At 39.6% G+C, this 8,062-nt stretch overlaps 1 long non-coding RNA gene across 1 annotated transcript in view; it reads right to left on the bottom strand.

Annotated features, from left to right (window-relative positions):
- Positions 1-915: 915 nt before the first annotated feature.
- Positions 916-8,062, bottom strand: part of LOC113933021 — a 71,982-nt gene continuing 64,835 nt past the window's right edge. The window contains exons 4-5 of the long non-coding RNA XR_003523213.1: positions 1,503-1,590; positions 916-1,046 (exon numbers count right to left, since the gene is read on the bottom strand). This is a non-coding gene — a long non-coding RNA (uncharacterized LOC113933021). The remainder of the gene's footprint in view (positions 1,047-1,502; positions 1,591-8,062) is intronic.

Genomic DNA, 8,062 nt, shown 5'->3' with positions numbered 1-8,062 from the left:
TCTGGGTTTGATTTATTGTGTTATTCTCTAGTCTTAAGAAAGATGGAGACAATGTTAGTAATGTAATTTAAACTTTAAAGACAAGGGTGTCCTATCTATAGCCATGTATTCTCAACTATGCAAAATACTGAGGAAATATTCTTCCAGTATTTGAAAAGTAACTTTGTCAGCAAAGAGTCACTCATGTCATCAATAAAGAAGTAAAGTTGTGACATACATAGTACTGAAGCTGAAAGAAATTTCTGTTTAATGAATGTGATTTGGGCAAGAATGAGAAACAGCTTAATCATAGGTCTTATAACATGTGTGATGACAGTAAGTTTTACTGGGAAAAGAATTAGCAGATTGAGATGGAACTCCATTTGTCAGGTCATGGTTGACCTGCAATCATAGGTTGGCCACAGACATGAGTTCAGCAAAAATGAACAAAAGCATTCCCTACACATCCATTGGCTATATGGAATTTACAATAAGGAGTATTGTACGTGGTACTATTATTTGTAAGTTATGTGCTATACATCTGTATATCTGTAATATTTATAACAAAGTACGTATATGGATATACGTACCTAATGCACACATCTTTGGGGTTTTTTTGGGTTTTGGGTTTGTTTGTTTTTGCCACTGATTAAACATTTACCAGAACATCACTGGACATTAGATGCAGGGATGGTTATGGGAAACCATGGGAGCTGACCTCCATTTATTAGCTTCGAATGTGATGAGCCCTGAACATTCCTATGCTCTTTTTAAATTTCTTAGATGGATCTTTTATCTATGAATTTAACTAAAACTGACTTGAATGTGCTCATATTTTTGGCCTATATGATCTCAGGGGATAATGAGTTCCATATTTCTTATTCATGCTTCATAAGATTTTAGAAAAAAATTCTCTTTAATCAAGCAATGTTCAGGCTTGTTTTAAAATTAATTGCCCAGCATACATAAGATGCTCTCAATGGTCAGTCCTGGGAAGTAAGATTGAAGAGTCAGGAAAGGTGAAAGGGTGTTTTTATTTTCATTCTCTCTCAGTCTAAATTGGTTTCCTGAAAAAGAGTAAATACAAGATAAGAGAGGAGGAAGAGGTTCAGAAATGTGCTATGTGTCAGGGAAAGGAGAGTTTTATTTATTTAGATCCCACCATATTCAAGAAATATTTAAATGGCTTATAGAAATTCATATAATGCAATAGGATAAAAATAATGACAATAAAACCAAGGTCACGGGATAATCATGGTAGCATAGAAGGGGGAGCCGTAGATAAAGTGAGAGGACTAAAATGCATGCCCCAAGGTTTTGCATTACTGTTATGGGCAAACAGGATTCACCTCTACACATGGGAAATTTAGAGATCAAAAAAGAAAGCTATAGAAACCAGCTTTTTCACAGACTTGGTCACAAAGACTTCTGGGCACTAAATAACACTTGTATTGGAGAAGGCAAAGAGCCATTTACAGAGTAGCCTGAGGCGTAAGAGCTAACTCATCGATTGAGCTACCTACCAGTCCTTCCCTCTGGTGATGCTTCTTCCTCCTATCAGCTGAACAGATTAGCATTCCAACGCTTCAGGATTCCACACTGAAGTGGTCTCTGTGGAAACCAGAGAGCTAAATTAGAGGAGCCTCTAACCTCTCTTGACCTTCTATTTACTTCAATGAGTACTTCAAAGGGCACTCCAGAATGTTCCCTTCACTCCAGACTGGGCTGTCACGTAAGGGTCATTCAAATAGTTCCCTAGGCAATTCTTTAAAACCTAGAAATCTATCTTTTCCTCCACCCTTCATCAAATTTTACCTCAGTCAAAGCCCAGTTGGAGTCCCAGGTGCTCCATTTTTGAGTATGCAATAATTGACTGAAAGGCTTATCCACTTTCCATGAATAAAGCTAAATATTTTCCTGGCCACTTCCCAGCCAGAATTATTTGAGATGGGATGCCTATTGGCAATAGGCAGTCCTGGGTAAATGACTAAAATGACATCACTGCCTTATATACATAGAAAGGAAGTCTGAGAGCCAAGGCAGAAGGGGGTGGGGGCGGGGATCAACAAGGCAGCTTTTTAAAGTACTGGTATTTTGCATCAACATCACAGTCAAGGCACTGGGGCTATTACACAGAATACATTTCCATTCAGGTCTATTTTCTTTAAAAACTACACTACAGCTGGAAAAAAAATAATTGCACCATTCTTTTGGAGAAATAACTGTCTCAAGAAAGACTTCCATTTCCAGACAGATGGGAGTAGATTATTTTCCTACTCCTTCCACTAAGTACAGCTACACTTCTGTTGGGATGGTGTCAGAAAAAGCCAGCTGTGGAGCCAGGATTCACAGCCCCACAGCTAGTAGCAAGGTCCTCTCTCCACGGCCTCAGTAGGAATTATATGGGGAGCTGGAGCTCCCACCACAACCCACCGGTAACAAGGAATTTCCCTCACTTGAATATCAACAATGAACAAATAAATTGGACAAAATTGACTAATTCCTCCAAAAATATAAGCCACCATAAATCCTCCCATATTGAGAAAGGGACAGGAAGGGCTAGGTAGGGAGAGATAGATAGGGGGCTCCATAATCAGGCTCACAGAAATCCCAAAACTGTGAAGGTGTAAGGAAACCAGAGATAAGGGAACACTCCAGACCCCCATGCCCTGGGTGTCTGAGGGGGGAGTCTTATTTATGACAGTCTCCTGTGGTCAATAGAAAATAAACAGACCCTAAAAAGTAAGCCATTAAAGATGTTATCACTAGTCCTACTTAGAAAAAGATGCCGTCAAGTAGAGAAGTCAAAAAGATTTAAGTTCCCTGGTTAACTTTCTATAAAAGACCAACCCTAAAGCCCCTCAGTGGCAACCCTGTCGGGACTCCTCTCACTCCTGAGAGTTTTTTCTGTATCCTTGCTTAAAAAACTTCTATCGCTTTACTCACTCTCCTTTGTCGGAGAGATTCATTTTTCAATTCCGTGAGACAAGAACCTAGCTCTCCCGCATCACTATGAAACAGATAATAGCTCTCAAAGAAAGAAGGAAATTGAATTTATAATTTAAAAACTCCCCAAAATGAAATCTCCAGACCCAGGTGGTCTCAATGGAGAATTCTACCAAATGTTTGAAGAAGAATTAACACCAATCCTATACAATTCCTTCCAAAACATAAAATAAAAGGGAACAGTTCCTCCAACTAGTTTTATGAAGCTAGTGTTACCCTGATACCAATATCAGACAAAGGCAATAGTAAAAAAGAAAGACAAAAGGAGGGAAAGAAGAAGAAACATTTATAAACCTACTATGTCCTCACTAAATAACTATTTGTTATGGAATGTAAATCAATAACAGGACTCTTCCCCTAAGAGATTCAGGTTGGCATTATACACTCAGTAAACTTCTTTACATTTTAGTAGTATTACAGAATCAAAGCAATAAAGCAGAAATCATACAGGATCTGGATTAAGAGGATAACATGCAAGTTCTCCCTCTACCTCAGTGTTTCTCCACCCTTTAGAATGCTTCGGGATCCTTGGAGCAATTATTAAACAAACTTCTGGACCCCACTCAAAGAGTGTCTGATTCCAGATATCTGGGTTGGAGCCTGAGAATTCACCTGCCTAACAAGTTCCAGGGGACACGGATGCTGCTGGTCCAGGATCTACACGTTGAGAACCACCGCTTTACTACTTTGTAGCTCTAGGACTATAAGGACACCACCTATCTAAGTTTAATGTCCTCCTTTGTAAAATTCATACGGCAATAATATCGATCCAAATTATCTAAAAAAGAGTCAGCTATGAAAATCAAAATAAGAAAATGTGAAAAATAAAATAAGAAAAAGTATGTGGAAAAAATATATATTTTATCAATTAGGAAGAATTACATGAATTCCTTCATTCAAAGAATATCTTTTATAACACATATTATGTGTAATCATTGGAGCTCATAGTCTAGTATGGAAGACAAACATTAAACAGATATTTAATTTTGAGTGTAAATGTTATTTGTCATTAATAAAAATATTTGAACAAAGTTTTAAAAAACTTGAAATAGGAAGCAATAAAGTAAAAAAAAAGTGACTAGAAAAATAAACCAAGTTAATGCCAAAGAGTGAGGTCAAAGGAAGGTTCAAGATAAAACCCTGTCAACCCATCCCCAAACTTGAGTGTACTGGATTCCTTCTCTAGAAAAATTAATTAAGGAAATAATCTCCAGCCCTCCTAAATTACTGTCAAGCAAGTTGAGAAAGTTTTGAGGTATGTGGAGTATAAAAGGTACAACAATCAGACCCAGTAAAAAGAGGCAATTGAAGAGGGGAGATACATCCAATGTCCAGCCCCAGCACCTTCAGGAAGCAGTCCTGACCACTCACTTCAGCCTTCAACAGCACTTTGTGTCTTGCAAGTTACTACTCTGAGCATGCTGCCTCTTACTAAATCTGAATGGAAATAAACTGGATGTTTTCCTCAATCAAGCCCACACTGCAGCTTGAGTCACCTTTAGGCCAAAATGTATTCTCCTGTGCTCATCAGAAGACTTTCAAGGAGGGCTTTATTTTGGGGGGAATGATTTCTTAGCTTTTTCAAGCGGGCAGTGAACAGGGACTCTGTCTGCCCCCCAAGAATAACCAGCAAGCTGGAAGAGCCCAAAGCTACCCATCTGCTTTTCGTGGCAAATTGGTGATTTGCTCACAAACTTGAAAATTCAGACAAATAAAAGCAGGGTTAGATTGGAGGTCCCTTTTTTTGCTCTGCTTTATGTCCCTTTAAAACTAAAAATTATACTCTTTTTTCTGCTCAGTACTTCAAAAAGGCAAAATATAGGATTTCCTCAAAGAGCTTTCTATAAATTATGGAAGAAAGAGTTTTGTCTTCCAGAACTCACTTTCCAGGAAGAAACCAAATTTCTAATTTTAAAATGTAAAATTTACACTTGCTGCTCCCGTGTCTCATTCACAGCAGAGGACAAGTCTATAGTCTCGATCAGACAGGCATTCGTAGGTGATAGGACAGTGTGCCATCAACTTAATTTAGTATCTTGAATCTATCTTGGGATAGTTTATCCTTGAAAAATATCTCCAAAGGTCCATTCAACCACCATCTCTAATTTACTTTATCTTTGTCATTGTTATTCCTCTTTCTTCTCTCCACACTGATCTAGGAATAGAATTGTGTATCTTGATTTGAGAGACCCAAAGAGACCCAACTGGCCCAGTTCACCACATGTTTTTTCCCATTTTTTTTTATTATGTTATGTTAATCACCATACATTACATTAGTTTTTGATGTAGTGTTCCATGATTCATTGTTTGCATATAACACCCAATGCTCCATTCAGTACATGCCCTCTTTAATACCCATCACCAGGCTAACCAGTCCCCCACCCCCTCCCCTCTAGCCCCTCAGTTTGTTTCTCAGAATCCATAGTTTCTCATGGTTCATCTCCCCCTCCGATTTCCCCCCCTTCATTTTTCCCTTCCTGCTATCTTCTTCGTTTTTTCAAGCCTAGAATCACCACCATCACTCATCCCTCATCCCAGTACCACCCTCTCCTTTGTGTTAGAGCTGCTTTGAGAGGGAAAACTCCCAGGTCTATTTGCATATGTAAGAAGTAAGGGCAGACAGACCTATAAAGAGAACAGTTGTGGGGGGAAAAAAGCAAAGTGAAGACTGTTACAGGCTGGACTCTCCTGAAATCAGACTCTGACTCAGATTTGTGTACAGGAAGCTAAATAGTCACAACGTTCAGGATGAACACCTGTTGGAGAGAGAAGGATGCAGATTGGACAGAGAAGTTGGCTGTTACAGCAAAGGTGTCAACCAATCTCATGGAGAGCTCTAGAGTTGGCACGGCCCTGCACAGTCTTTTTACCCTACGTTGTACTTGACTAGCCACTGGATTCCAGATGCCCCCCAGGAAAGGAGAATGATCTTGATTCAGGTGGCTCTCTTCAGTGGAGGACGAAACACCAGATGGGAACTTAGCCACTAACACTTCAGGCAGCTGGAGGAAGGAGTATATAAGTCTTAAGAGAGAGCTGGACAACACACCAAGCATCTATGACAACGACTAAGCTATCCCACTCTTTTTATAATTTTGCCTTAATCTACCAAACTGTAGCAGCTCAGGCTCATTGTTAACAAGAGGAATGGGGAGGATCAGTCAGGACCCCAATAGGAAACAGATGACTCACTCATGATAGGACAATGTAAAGAAGGCTTAATTACAGTGGAGCTATTTGCAAAGATTTAGGTCAAGTACAAAGGAATAACAAGGAGGCCATGTAGACATTAGTACTCCTAGGCCAGAAGGAAGAAGAAGAAGGAAAGAACACTGGAACACAGAAGGCAAATACCATGTAAGGGCAGCCACATTGAAAGGAGCAGAGACATTCAGTTGAGGTTACAGCCAGCTCAAAGTCCTCACAGAGAGGAGCCAGGGGACTGAACACATCAACCTTACCTTCTTACTAGGGCTCCCAACTGGCCCAACCCAACCAAGCAAGGGAGCCTATTGCTGCCACCCACTTAGGTCAGCCTCCTGGGACAGAGAGCTAGAAGACAAGAGTAGAGAATGGAGGCACAGATAGAAACTATGACAGTGACTTAAAGGGACATTTATTTGCTCCAAACACACAGCTTCATGCTAGCTCCCATTTCCAACAGTGAATATATAAGGTAATGTCAATCAGTTTCCACAACTGAGGCCACACCTTAGAGAACAAATTCATAATGCAAAATACATTAGCAGTGGGGGTCCATGAATGTTGAGAGATCAGGAGAGGTCTGTCTTTCAAAAAAATTTTTTGAGCCTTTGGAATGTGCTGATAATGAAAGTCAATGATGTGGTGTGTTTAGAGGTTTAGGGTTAAGAAACAGAAAAAGAACATAACAATAATGAGAAGGTAACACCTGGGAATATACCAGTGACCTGAGAGCCTAAAAACAAACAAGTTGAGGTTTATGGACACGGAGTTAGAATCAGTGCAAACTTGGTATTTGTATCTTTAAAAATTCCACAAGTGATCCTGATGCACAGTTGTGGTTAAGAGCCATTGTCATGTCCCTGAATGGATAAGCTCATGGTAGAAATACGAGGGACTCCTGCAAAACACTGAAGAAAGAAGAAAGAGAAAGAAGAAAGAAAGAAAGAAAGAAAGAAAGAAAGAAAGAAAGAAAGAAAGAAAGAAAGAAAGAAAGAAAGCAAGCAAGCAAGCAAGCAAGCAAGCAAGCAAGCAAGCAAGCAAGCAAGCAAGCAGGACATTTTAGCCTTTGACTGATTTAAAGAACAAGAAGTTATAAAGTATTTGGAGACTATTTTCTTAAGGCTAATGCCAAGCAATTTGAACATAAAAACAACTTGTCTCTTTCTCATCTGATTAGTGTTTATTATTCATATCAGGCTATTCACAGCTATCTACTCTTTGTAAATATGATCTCCAGAGCACATAGAGGAGAGGATATTACTGAGAGTTTTCTCAGTATATAACTCAATGAAGCCCCATATATGTCAAAACCGTAAAAATAGGTGGCAGAGTCTTAGAGAGATGTTAGGAAAATGGCAATCTCAACTCACCTAATAATCCCTCCACTCCTGACTCCACTCTGTATATTCTTGAGCCAAACTGCTGCTGGGGTCCATGGTCACATAGGTATAGTTAAGACCCTGGCCTCTGCACAGAATCAAGTAGAGAGAAATGACACTAGCATTTCTCTCTGGGGAGCTGGCCCAATGGAAGCTAAGAAAAACTAGCAGGGTGGACTGAGTCCTCCCTACCTCCCGAAGCTAGAAGAATGCAAGGAGTCGTGGGAGAAGGGACAGCGCAATAGCCCCTCTCTACTGGCAGAAAAGTAACCATTTGTACTTGGCACACCCACAACCAGACCTGCATGTCCGTGAGCACAGCATAGAATAACACCTAAAGGTGTTCAGCACCCAGAGAAGGGAAGAAGTAGGAGCACTGAGCAAGTATAGAAGTTTCATAATCAATGAAAAAGGATAAAATTCCCTCATTTAAAAAAGACTGACAGATTAAGCTAAACAACAAAAATAAAGCTATATTCTATTTATAAGAAACA

This window comes from Zalophus californianus, chromosome 10 (genome assembly GCF_009762305.2).
Source record: "Zalophus californianus isolate mZalCal1 chromosome 10, mZalCal1.pri.v2, whole genome shotgun sequence".
In the NCBI taxonomy this organism is placed as follows: domain Eukaryota; kingdom Metazoa; phylum Chordata; class Mammalia; order Carnivora; family Otariidae; genus Zalophus; species Zalophus californianus.
Note: the sequence above shows the minus strand (reverse complement) of the source record. Positions and strands in the feature narration are given on the sequence as shown.